The 14579-nt window shown below is 31.7% G+C and overlaps 1 pseudogene; it reads left to right on the forward strand.

Annotated features, from left to right (window-relative positions):
- Nucleotides 1-412: 412 nt before the first annotated feature.
- LOC106294349 lies at nucleotides 413-3994 on the forward strand (annotated as a pseudogene).
- Nucleotides 3995-14579: the final 10585 nt, after the last annotated feature.

Raw genomic sequence — 14579 nt, forward strand, 5'->3', positions numbered from 1 at the left:
TTTACATGAATTTTCTATATTTCCTTTTGATGTTTCCTATAATATCTCTGCATTTATCCCTAAGGCATTATGATTGATATTTTTGGTCGATATACACATTATATTCACGATAATCATGCAGTACTTGCGGCACAAGTTCAATCTTTGAAACAATGTAATTAGTGCAAGATTGAAGCAAATTGACAAATTTGCATCTCGAGGAAACTTAGTGCATCGGATTAGCCAAATATGGTAACAACTGATTGATTCTTCAATCTCATTATACACCTTCTGTTTAATTAAAATGTGCAGTATATTTCTTTGACTATAAATATATGGCTAATACAACTCATCGACTCATATCATCATTCTTCTCTACCTCTCTCTCAAGCAAAAAATTCTCTCAAGCAAAAAAAAACTCTCAACCAAACTCATGGCTGGATTTAACTCTGTCTCCGATTTGAAACATTTCAAGACAATGTGGAGAGTGAGGGTTAGTATTGTTCGTTTGTGGAAGCAATACTCTGCTGCTGGTGGCCTAACCATTGAAAGGGTTCTTATTGATTCCAATGTAAGTTTATAGATTTTTATCTATGTTTAATTTAATTTTTATGATTTTTTTCTTCTCGTACGAAATTGTTTTGTTATTTTCCGGGAGATAAGATTCATGCAAGTGCGAAAAAGAATTGGTGAACCAATTCGACCATTTTCTTGCTCAAGGAAAAACATTGACTTTCACCAACTTCTATCTGAATCATTCATGTGGTTCATACCGGACAACAAACCATCTTTATAAGATCAGTTTTCTCTCCCGAACTCGTGTCAGAATTTCTGAGGATTTGCCTGGTGCTCCTAATGGTTTCGCCCCTGTTAACTTCAGGGAAGTTCTCGATTGAACTCTCAATCCTAACTTTTTGATTGGTGAGTACCTTTTAAATATTCATTGATAAGCCATATTTTCTGATTCACGATTTTTTTCTTAACAGAGGGTGATTTATAAATTGTATAGCAGATGTCATCGGAAATGTTGTGGAAGTAAGTCATGTTGAAATAATTTCAGTCAATGGAAAAGAAACCCAAAAGATTTAGCTTGAGCTATGTGATCTAGAGTAAGTTTTGTTTGACATGAACATATAATTCCTTTATTTAGTGTTTATTTCCGTTTCCTGTTACTCCCATACTTATTTAAAATTTACTAACGTCTCCGTTCTTCTATGGCGTTTTAGGGATGTCCGTCTTCCTACGGTTTTGTGGGGAAAATTTGCTTCTGACGTCACGAACGCAATACAGTTACGTTCTGAGGAGCGTGTTATATTGGTTTTGAGGTTTGCGAAGATTAAGGTTTGGAAAGGTACATTGAAACCATATCACCTGTTTTGTTATCATATATAATTCACTATAATCTTCAATACAGTGATGTCTTTAACCTTATAAATTAATTTTTGTAGAGCAGCGTTCTGTTGTGTCGAACGCATACAATGTCTCTGACGTCCAGCTCAATCCCATGATGGCTTAGGTTGAGGAGTTTAGGCCACTGTAAGTTGCTTTACGTCAAACCACAAGAATAATGTTAAACATTAAAGATTATTTAGTAAAATATACGAACTTGTGTTTGGATATGTCGTTTTATTTTCTATTAGGTTACCAAATGATGAGCTTGGTTTGGCTATTGTGGACTCTAAGCCACTAACTGTTGCTTCTGGCGTCTCCGAGAAGGATGATTTTTTTCCTCCATACTACAAGGAAAACCATCGCTGAGATGATTGAATGTCGTCAGGTTAATAGGCTTTTGAATTTATTTTATAAACCGTTATAAAAATTCAATCACTTGGTGTAAAGCTAATGAAATCTCATAATTGTAGGTGGAGAAGTGTATTGTTATGTGCACAATTGCAGCCATTGACTCGGACATGGGATGGTACTACTTAAGCTGTAAAGTATGTTCAAAGAAGGTCCAGTATGAGCCACCTCTTGTGACCGGTGATCATGATGATGATGATCTCACAAACTTCAAAATCTACTGTGCCAAGTGCAAATGTTACGATCCTAAACTGCTTCCAAGGTTAAAATCGATCTACTGTTTTATTAGTATGAGAATTTGTTAATTTTATTATTAGTCGTTTGTTAATCATATTTGCATAATTTTGTGTTTTTTTATGTAGCTACAAGTTGCACTTGGTTGTTCTTGACAATACTGGTACTTCCAAGTTTCCCTTATTTGATAATCTTGCTCTCCAGTTGGTTCATCAACCTTGCATCGAGCTAACAAGACCCGTTACTGATGAGGTAATAGTTCGAATTTTTTACATCTAGAAGCATTTTCTCGCATTTAAATTACACTACAATACACTTATCACTTGAGACACATTTTCTTTTGTCAAAAAGACTCTTATGACCCTAAACTAAAGAAAATCTCTCTCATCTTCTTATTTCATTTATTATTTTTCTTATTCTACTTTATGTATTTATTTACTTTTATCTCAAGTTCTAAAATATATTAAACAAAAATAATTGTCATAATAAACTATATATAAAATTCTCTATCTTTTAAGATCCATGTTCATATATATATTATATATATTAATGTGTAAACAAAATGTGGACGTGGACACGAAAGCGTGGATAAAAGAATTATAAATTAGTTGTGGACATGAACATCTTAACAGAATTATAAATTAGTTGTGGACATGGACAATATTCATTCGATTCCATTCATCATCTCGGGATCTAAATTCAATTCTAATCAAAATTACATCTATCCACATCATGACAAAGCGCAAATTTCTTAGATCAGAAATCTCTGACCTGCAAGATCTATTACTCTCCGACAAAAGGTAAACGCTTCTTCGATTTTTCTCTCCGCTCATACTCACAATATCATCTCTTTCTCATCTTGATTGAAGTTTAACTGCGGATAATTTATCAATTGAGCTGAAGAAGCCAAGTGTTTGTATTGGAGATAACAGAGTCCGTGTCCACGTTTTATAGTATAATTTTAGTAACATGAGTCCATGTCCACGTATTGTTGTATAGTTTTATGGAATCAAAACAGAGAGTTTGTCCACTTATCTACTATAAACACATTAACAACACATATCCACACATTACTCATCACTCATTCACTCATCACCCGTCCACAAATCACCCAACTACACATCACTCGTCCACAAATCACCCATCCACAACTGTCATTTCCATTAAGGGCAAAATTGTCCACAATCTGTTGTTGGCCCACAACAAAGTATGTCACATGTAAGAAGTGTCTCTAGGTGTAATAGAAAGCAATCAACTCTAATAGTTCTCCCCGCCTTTTAAGTTCACAAAAAACAGTTTGTTTTCATATAATAATTTTATTATTTTGGTCAAATGTTAATGGAAAATTAAGTTTTTGTATGAATTTCGTAGATTCAGTACCCGGATGTGATACCGTTGGCTCTCCAAAACTTGGTTGGTAGGACATATTTGTTCAAGGTTGAAATTTTAAGAGAAAATTTCGTGTACAAGCATGACACCTTCAAAGTGAACAAGATAATCACCAATCTTGATATCATCCGGGAGTTTGACACACCCAAGGTCCTAGAGGTATTAGTCTAGGATTTGTAGATATTCCTTAGAACTTACACGTTTATAGGCTTTGAACAGAAATATACGTATAACTTTGCGCTATATATTTTCAGGACCAAGGCATTCAAACTTTGGAGCTTGAAAATTCTGTCATTTCAGACGCACCGGAGGTTAGTATAATGCAACTGTGTTTGACCTTTTGTGTGTTCGAGTTTGCTCATTCCTTTCTGATATATTAATGTGTGTTTGGTTATATATCTGTGTTAAACAGGGATCTCTAATGTTGTTGGAAGAACCGTCGTCGCAGCAAGGTGGTCCAAGTGATCTAACCCCAGCTAAACGCCGAGGTGGACCTGTTGTGAATTTGGAGGAAGAGTTTGATCAGAACTCTGTTACGAAGATGGGCATCACAACTCGAATCAAGAAGGAAAAGTTTGACAAAAGTGGCTAGGTGGTTACCAAAGTTCTGAAGACTTTTTAGAGGCTTTCACTACACATTGTTTTATTAAGTTTTTACTTAATGCAGCTGTTTTTTTCTACTATTATGAACTTTGTTTTTGCTATTTTCGTTATTTGGTTTTACTTTGATGTATTGCCGTTTTATTCTTAATAGAAAGCCTCTTTTACATTGATTTTCTGTCTCCTTATGTTTATATCAAAGTACAAGACCAAAATTTATATATGCAACGTATATCAGCATTTTTCTTCCAAGATAGTGTTTCTCATCTGGCTTGAAGAAACAATCATCTTTGAAATATATGTAAGTACAAAGTAACTTCTCACGAATTAGTAGAACGTTCGGGGTTAGAATTTATATATCTCAAGTACAAATCTGTCTTGTGTTAAGTAAAAGATGCATTAAAATCAAATTAGTTCTTACCTAATAAAAGGGTGATAACCATTGTATAAAAATTTAATTTATATACTAGATTTTGACCCGCGCTTTAAAAAGCGCGGGATTAATTTTCTTTTAAAATTTTACAATTTTTTTAATTATAAGACTTTTTTAATTATAAGATTAAGTGTTTTTATATATGATAACTATATACATTTAAATTTTATTGATTGTTTATGTTATAATTATAGATATTAGATATGCTATAAAAAATATATTTATATTTATGAAATTATTTTTAAAGAAGTTAATTTTTTAGAAAAATATTGTATTAATTTTAATTTATTCTAAAGTATTATATTTATATAATAAAGATATTTTCTCATTACATAATTTAATATATTTTTTGCACATTTTATTTTTAAAGATAATATTTTATTAAGTTATTTAGATGCATATATTTTTTCCAATTATATAAAAACACTACTATATAAGTTGAAACAATGAAAGATATTTCTCATTACATATTTTAATATTATTCTTTGCAGATTTTTTTTTTCTTTGCAGATTTTAACTTTTAGTGATTATTTATTTACTTATTTACTTATTTACTTTGATGCATATATTTGTTTCAACCATATAAAAATCAACTATAAAAATTGTAAGAAAGAAATTTTATGATTTTGTTATTTCTCAGAATTAGGAAAATACACTACAAAAAAACACATCAATTCATTTGTATCTCATAAATAAATTATATTAGTTTAATTTATTTATCACCCGCAAAATTAAGTATACTTCATATGATTAGAAATATATAATTATTCAAAACAAGAAAAAATCTGGTCGAAAAAAGAATTGTTATAGGTATGATAAAGTTTTACCGAAAGTAAATGCTAATAGTTAATTAACATTTATGGTTTTGTTTTGGTTTGTAAAGAAAATTTATTCGTTACCATAAATATAGGATATCTCTATTATTTTGTAAATATGATGAAAATCTAAGGGTAGAATCCTAAAATTTTAAAATAAGATCATGCTCTAATAGTACAGATATACACGCAGTGGTCCCATATTATAGCTAATGTTCATGATTTTGCTTCGTTTTAATTTATATTAGGATAAGACATGCGCTTTGCGCAGGATAAATTTATAAAAAAATTATTTAAGAAATATTATACAGAAAAACAAATTTATATTCTTGATTGAATTAATATTTTGGTCTTTAAACATTTTTTTAACCTTTTGTTAATTACATAATTTGTTTACTGATGAGCTGAGCTGATCCCATTTTTTAAAAAAAAAATTAGGTAAAAAAATCACTTACCGCATAAGAACCTAACGTTTAGGTCACACAATCTCGGGTCTATTTGATTACAATGAAACTATGTCAGCTCGGTTTTATATCATGATTTATTAATTTAAAATTATTTATGGTTATGAGAAGTTTACGTTCACGTGCCAATCCTATCTATCTTCAATATTTTTCTTTTTTTCATTTTGGTTATTGTTCTATATAAATATTGATTTTGAAGTTTATTCTCATTTCTTTTGTTTGTTTTAGAAAATGCTTGTGATTTAAAATAATTAAAAAGATACATACTTAGGTTAAGATCTGCACCTTTTTCAGAATAAATATTTTATATTTATTATTTATTTTATGTTTTTTGCATATTATGAAATAATAAAATAATAAGTATATATATCTTAAATAACTAAGAAGTCAGTTACTATTATGTAATAAATTGGCGTGTGTATATAAATTGACGTTGTCTGATGGTATCAGAGCCATGGTTGGGTAGGCGTCTAAAGTTTTGGGTATTGGTGATCTATTAATTTTTCTCTCTTTGGTTCTTATAGGATTAAATCTTAGTCCTCCTGAGTGTGTTTGCCGGTCTAGACAAGGTCCTAAGTCCCGTAGGTGTTGGGAAAACAAAACCTCTCTCTAGACAGGATTGTAAGGAGTCTTAGATTTCCACCTTTATTATCAAAAATGGAATCATATTTTAGATCTTCATCATACAAATCCCAATCCGCCTCTTCTTCTTCTAGATCGGAAAAGAAAGCTATAAAAGATTCAAAACAGATATCAACTAGTCAAGAAACAACTATAGATGATTTCCAAGGATCAATTGATATTTGGGAGATTCCAAGAGTTCATAAACATCAAATTTACCAAATCTCGAAAATGAATTTTCTAAGAACAAATTTTTCTATTAAAACTGAGGAACGTGATATTCAGCTTACAAAACCTTTTGAGACAATTCATTTATTTTCCGAAAGTGCTTTACAAAGGCATAGAGAAAAAAACTTTAAATATATTCATATTGGCTTTGTTCAAGTCGGCATAAAACCTCTTTCAAAAGAAGGATTAAATACTTCAATATTAGCTATTTTAAGAGACACATGATTTAAAGTATTTAAAGATTCTTTGTTAAGCTCGGTTGAATCTAGTTTATGTACTGGACCAATTTCATTTGATTGCTATCCAAACTTTACTGTTTCTCTAAATGGCTAAAATATCTTACAATCATTCGTGTTACAAGTTAAAACGCACAACTATGAAATGATTGAAGGATCAATTCCAATTGCTTTGATCTTTAGAGTTCATTACAAAGCTATGACAAGTGCATTTTCTTCAAAGGTAAAACTTTCCAGCAAAAAAGGGGAGACCCTGTTGCTTCAAACTGATCTTTCAAGATCCAACTCCGTTATTCCGAGATCCATCCAATGGAGAGATATAAATCTTCCAGACGAATGGGTCCTCGAAGGAGCGGTCCAACAAAAACTCCCTGCACCCCAAGAATCTATAGAACCAAATACACTACGTTTAAAACATATTGAGCAATTTCGTGATGGAAAAGTAAAACTGTCTTTTATCAGAAATAACCAAGATAGGATTGATGAATATTTGTGTGAATCTTCTTATAATCCAGAAACTATTGATTTAGGAAGAGTCTCACAATTAGGTCATGATTTTCCTAGAGAAGAAAAGAATATGAAGTTCCGTCCCCGGTTTTCAACCTCGGATATTCCAAATTCTGTTTTAAGAAATGTTAATTTTCAGTCACAGATTCCAAAACTAGTTTACTCTGCGGAAAACGATCTTTCACAAAATGAATTTATTACAAAATCTGAGCCAACAAGTCCAACTTTTTCAGCCATTACAGATAACATGTTAAATGAATTAAATTTTTTAGAAAAAGAATTTTCAATTGAAAAAGAGCTTTTAAGAGATGATTTTTACTCTAAAAATAATAGTCAAAAAAGGCTTTGGTTCTTCAAAAACTTTTTAAAAGAAAGAAAAAACATTCAGAATGAATTTTATGATTATCTTCAAACACATAAGGTACAAATTTTATTTTTTAATTGGTTTGAAGATTATGCTTCTAAGAACAATATAAATTTCCCTTTTCCTAAAACAGTGAATCTAATTACCAATCGCAATAAAACTCCTGAATGGGAAACACTTGCTAATGGTAAAATTATTCGCTCCAACCATCCTCCTCCCCAAGGGATAAAACTAGATTGGTTAAGAACCCCAATTGAAGCAATTCCTTTTAAACGACCCCAAGAAGATGATAAAGCTACTGTAAAAAATATCATTGTTCAAAACAATTTTTCAAACACTAATCTTGGTACAATAAGCAAGCAACCCCATTCCAATGGAGTCTCCTTCTGAAAAGAAAAACAAAAGTCCCATGTTTAAACCTTTCCAAATTTCCAATTCGAGTGTCAAAACTTACCAAGACACAAACCTTGAATTCATTCGTGCTCTCCAAAGTCAATTAAGTAAAGCTGAAATAGGAGATAGTAGCATGCCACATATTTCTGATATCCCTGATACTCCTACTCCCAAAATCCAAATAAACACTCTAGCCAATGATTCAGACATTAGTGAATGTTCTGATCAAAATTCTGTCCCAAAAATAAACCGTCTTTATTGGCAAAACCATCATGTTCGTCAATTAATCTCAGCCCCTGATCTAGGACAAATCCAGCCAATAGAGCAATCTAGGTTTAACTCATCATCAGTCTATGACTGGAATATTGATGGTATATCTGAATATAACATTTTAAGTTTCCTCCAAAATATGACAATGGCCGCAAACGCCTATAGAACCCAAATAGGAAATGAGGATAAAACCGTAGCTGAGCTCCTCATAGCTGGCTTTTCGGGACAGCTTAAAGGATGGTGGGATAATTATCTAACCAATCAGCAACAAACAGAAATCCTAGATTCAATTAAAACGGATGAAGATAATGTACCAATCCTAGATAATCTCGGAAATCCTCAACAAGATGCTGTTGCTACTTTAATCATAGCCATTACCTTGCATTTTATAGGAGATCCCTCGGTCCTTACAGATAAAAATGATGAACTCCTTTCAAACCTTAAATGCAAAAAACTAAGTGATTTCCAATGGTAAAAAAACACATTTCTTACTAGAGTCTTACTCCGTCAGGATTCTAATCAACCTTTTTGAAAAGAAAAATTCCTAGCTGGCCTTCCTACTCTCTTAGGAGACAAAGTTAGAAACAAAATTAGAGATTCCATGGGAACCCAAATAATAGATTATGATGATTTCACTTATGGAGAGTTGATCAGTATTGTCAACAAGAAGGTCTTAGGATATGCCAAGATCTGAAACTCCAAAAACATCTTAAATGGGAACTCAAAAGAACGAAAGTAGAATTAGGATCATTCTGTACACAATTTGAAATAGACCCCAATCAAGGTAGTAAATCTTGTGTAGGAGATTGCAACAAAAACTACTATTCTAAAAATAAGCCTAGAAAACAGTCTAGAAACTATAAGAGTTTTAGAAGTCGTGAAAATTCATGGAAAAAACCTCAAAACAAATTCCCTTCAAAGGAAACCCCAGCCAAAAAAACTTTCTATAAAGATCTTACATGTTTCAAATGCAATAAGAAAGGTCACACTTCAAATTTTTGCCGTTTTAACTGCAAAATCCAGGAACTAAATCTCGGAGAAGAAATTTCAAGTAAAATATCTAATCTTTTACTAAATGATTCCTCTTCGTCATATGACTCTGACTCTGACTCATCCGTGGCTTCTGAAAAGGCCCTTCAGATTCATCATCTAGTTTAGAGTCAAATGAAAAGAATATCTATGTCCTATTAAACAATATGAAATATATATATATATTAACATAAAAACCTATTAAAATAAAATTATTTCTTCATATGGTCTTATAATCATTGTATCTTAATATAGAAAAAAATTTAAACCTTGATCATAAAAGTTTATGTGAGACTTTTAACAATTTTAGTAATTTATACTCGTTTTGAAAAATTCAAAATACAACATATACAAAAAAAATCTAGATTTTATTATATGATTAATGTAATTATGAAATTTATTTTAATAATAAAGAAATAAACAAAAATGATAAAAAAGTATATAAATTGTTATCAAATCTTTATTGTTTAAAATCATTAATTGCTATATATATTTTAATCACATTAGGTAATTTCATATGTTTTATTTAAGGAAAGCTTGTGAAACAATAAAAATTTGATATATGCGACCAACTATAGCCTGCGAAATATTATTTTGCTAGAAAGTATAATTTTTAGACTATAGTTTATATAAAGTGCTCTAGAATTTTTTGAAATAGGATTTATAAGGCATACACAAGTGTCACATATGATGCAGGTTTTTTTTACAAAATTCAGGTTATAACTTTTTAAAAGATCCTCAATTAATATACATGGATGTTGTTTCGGATATATCCTTATTTTGGTTACCATCTAATTTGTAAGATTATGAGTATATGGAATGTGAATATTTTCCTTCGACTACAAACATATTATGCTTTCCACATTGATTATTTTTTATATTTTCTTATTTGACACGGCCCTCATTTATTTCTAATTCACAAATAAATATGGATACTGAATATTTATTTGTGAAAGGCATTAACTCACTTTGCTATACACTCTTATTTAGATTGTATTAGCACAATATTCTTTTTTTTTTATAATCTGTTTCGGATATATCCTTATTTTGGTTACCACCTAATTTGTCAGATTATGAGTATATGGAATATGAATATTTGCCTTCGACTACAAACATATTATGGTTTCCATGCAAATTATTTTTTATATTTTATTTGACCAAAGGCGAGGATTTTTTTTCTAATTCACTAATAAATTTGGATACTGAATATTATGGAAATCATTAACCCTCACCTTGCTATACACTCCTATTTATATAGAATGGTCTCAACACATTATATTTTTAGGTTAGAAAACACATACCTATAAACGTTGGAAACCAAAGGCGATCGCTTGGCGTTAAGATACAAATGTCTACTTTTAGTTATTTCTCTGGGTTAAAACCTAATAAATTCAATAAGACCAAAATAGTTAGAGCATGGAAGCAGTATTCTCCGGTTGTTGGAGAGAGTATTGAGTTGGTCTTATGCGATTCTTTTGTAAGTTGTTCTCGATACATCATAGATTAATTATGACGTAGTTGTTTTAGTATATACTTTTTGATACTCAATATCTCTGTGTTTCCTTCGCAGGGAGATACCATTCATGCGACTATTAATAAAGATTTTGTCGCCCGCTATGATCGCATTATGCAGGAGGGGTATTCGATGATTATAGTCAATTTTTCTGTCATGCCGTCCGTAGGTGCATACCGAATAAACCACCATGCATACAAAATCGCGTTTTTGGATACCACCCGTGTACGTATATGTGGAAATCTACCTCGCCAATTGATTGGTTTTCAACCCGTCCCTTTTAGTGATATTTTAGATGGGAACTTTTATACTGATTACTTGGTTGGTGAGTATTCATAAGCCTATAGTTTTACTTTCCGTGTTAATATTGAATTTTTGTGAATCTGTTCGCTGTCTCTCCACTTATTTGTTTTTATAATTACTTTCCTTTCAGACTTTATCGGCCAGGTTGTTGGGTTTAGTAATAGGGGTAGGCACTTTACCCGATATCCGAAGCCGCATCCGAACCCGACCCGAAAAATCCGAACCGAAGTAGTAAAATATCCAAACAGGTATTAAGTTAGGAGAAATTGGATATCCGAACCCGAACGGATAATATCCTAATCCGAATGGATATCCGAAGATAACCGAACATATATATACTTACCCTTATATTTGTAGTTTACATCTCTCATTTTTTTAAAAAATATTTATATTGATGTTACACATACTTTAAGATCATAATTATATATATAATTATGAAGAAAATGATTTGATATTCATTTAAAATGCATATCAAATTTTTTTGTTTCATGTATTAACAAAATTTACATTCAAAGTTTATAAACAATACCCAAATTAATATCTATTTGTTTTTGAATTATTATCTCCAAACCTATTAATAATTCAATTTATAAAAAATAAAAAAATCAGCTAAATGAAATCTATATTTTTTAATACAAGAAACTTAAAAATGATTTTTTTTTTCTTTTAAAATCTAAATATCCAAACCCGATTCAAAATAACCGAACCCGAACTAAAAATATCCGAACCCGACCCGAAGTACAGAAATACCCGAACGGGTTCTCTATCCCTATACCGAAATACCCGAAAATCCGAAATATCCGATCCGAACCCGAACGGGTATCCGAACGCCCACCCCTATTTAGTAATGTGGATATTATCTCTGTCCATGGGAAGGATACCCACAAGTTGTCCTTACAGCTCAGGAATGAAGTGTAAGGATTCATTATTTTTACATATTATTATTTATGGATACAACTTAATATCATATAAGCTGGTAATGTTTATTTCAGTGATCATCGCCTCACAATCGTTGTGTGGGGTAAACATGCTGATGTGCTTAGTGATGCTCTTCGTTTAGGAATCAGTCGTGCTTTGATATGCGTAGTCAGATTTGGAAAGATCAGTGTGTGCCAATGTAAGCATCAACATAGAACTAAATAGCGTATATATATAATTCAAAACCAACCTTGCGATTCACTTACAAGTTTGTCTGTCGATTAGACTCAACCATATTTTTTATGGGTTTCTTTATATGTACAGCGGAACGTACTGTTTCGAACGTCTACAATATTTCTGATATTACCCTGCATCCAGATATGGATGATGTTGAAGCTTTCTTGAAACTGTAAGATATTAATTTAATATCTGCAAAATATGAGTCTTTGGTTTTTGCTTCGTGATAAACTTGCTCTTACATTTCATTATGTCTTCTTATACACTTTATAATAGGCTACAGCGTAGGCAGATCACTGATAGGCCATGCATTTAACCCACGTTTACCCATAGTTTATAAGTGTTTTAATAACTGTTTGTTATATTATAGAGTCTATTTAGTATATTTATAGGATCAGAAGTTATTTGGAAAAAAATGATGATTTTAGAGCATTTTGAAGATATTTAGAGAAAGTATCCGAACTGACCATCGAGCACGACCATAGGTCGACATTGAAGAGAATTTATCGATCGATGTTCACATCATGACATCGATCGACGGCGAAGTGCGCAGAAGCACGTTTGGTCCAAGCCGACTTAAAGCCCAAGTCTTCACCAATTTACAAGATTACCCTTGACGAGTTTTAACGTAATTATATAAGTTTGATAACATGTTAGAGGCAAAGTGTGCTTTCTTGTTTTACTATTTTCACAGCAAAAGGTTTTCTAGGATTTTTAGTAGATTGGAGAGAAGATCCAAAGAAATTTGTGATTGGAACTTCATTGATATCTATCTATTTATCTATGCAGTTTTTATACCTAATTGTTGTTATGAATTGCTTAGCCATGTCTGAGTAGTTCTCTTGTTAGGTTTAGGGTTTAAATAGGTTATGAGGGATTAGCCCCAATTGTAGATTGCTAAGTCGTGATATTCATCATTAGGATTGTCATTAAAGCATGTTTCTAGTTTAGCTAGGTAGAACTTGATCTAGGAGTTTGAGGTAAAGGTCATCACTTGCATCTCACCCTGAATCCATCCTAATTGAGCTAAGATTGCTAGAGTAAAGCGAGAGCTGATCTAGGAAGCTTATTGAGCACATTCAACCCGCGGGTTAAAGCTTGGCCAAACGCGTCGATCGATATTCTAATCGAATAATCGGTCGACGGTTCAACAAGTGTATCGATCGATATTTCTATAGAATCATCTATCAACACTTATATCTGGTCAAAAAACAAACCTAGAAAGCGAGAGCCTATCGGTTTGTTTATAAGCGTTGAGCTCTATAATGTCATGCATACAACTTGTTAGTGATGTTAGGAGTTTTCAAGGCTCCTAAGACAAATGATGTAGTATAAAAGATTGTCGAACCAATTCTAAGAGATTTCAAAGCACTGAGAATGCAAGTACTCACTTAATCTAATTGCAACCGGTGATTTAAAAGATTTCTAAACTAATGATTAATGCTAATGCAGTTGCAGAATAATAAAAGCGATAAATGAAGTAACTTTCTTGGCTAAGGGAAAAGAGAACTCATTGGCATAGGGATTAGACCTTGGGTGATCAATTTCGAACTAAGGATGGCAAACGATCAATCAAACTATCAACCTTAAGTTTAGACACAGTTCTAAACAAGCTCTATGTCTAGATGAATGTTCATTTACTAACACATTTCAAACATCAAATGTCTTTGGTTGAATAATATGAAAGCAATCATTACTAACAAGTCTAATGGCTATCTTAGAACCTCTAACAACAAATGTCTTTGGCAAAGTATGCTAAAAGCTTAGAAGAGTTGTCTCAGACATTTCATCAAACACCTTTTAGGTGGAAAATGCCTAAAGATCAACTTTTGAAAGGCCAATTCAGAAGATACATTATGAATACTCTACTAGCAAGGACTAAGAATGATCTACACTAAAACATCCTAGCTCTAACCTAATCATCCTTAATCTCTCTAACCCATGAATTCAAAAGGTGATTACTCACTAATCTCCATGATTCATCTTAAACCCATATTGGATTTCAGATTAATCATTTTGAGAAATACAGAGAATCGATATGAAAATAACAGGATTGCAATAACAAAAATGATCAATTGAATCAAAGAGATGAACTTTCCAAGAGGTTTTTGGTGGTTTTCTTAAGATAAAAGATAAGCTGCCTCTAATGGCTTACAAAAGGTACTTAAACATAGGTTTAGAAAGTGTAAAACGTGCATAACAAATGACCAAAAGGCCCTTGATTAATCATAAGTTCGACCAAATAA

The sequence above is a fragment of the Brassica oleracea genome, chromosome C5 (genome assembly GCF_000695525.1).
Source record: "Brassica oleracea var. oleracea cultivar TO1000 chromosome C5, BOL, whole genome shotgun sequence".
Taxonomy (NCBI): Eukaryota; Viridiplantae; Streptophyta; class Magnoliopsida; order Brassicales; family Brassicaceae; genus Brassica; species Brassica oleracea.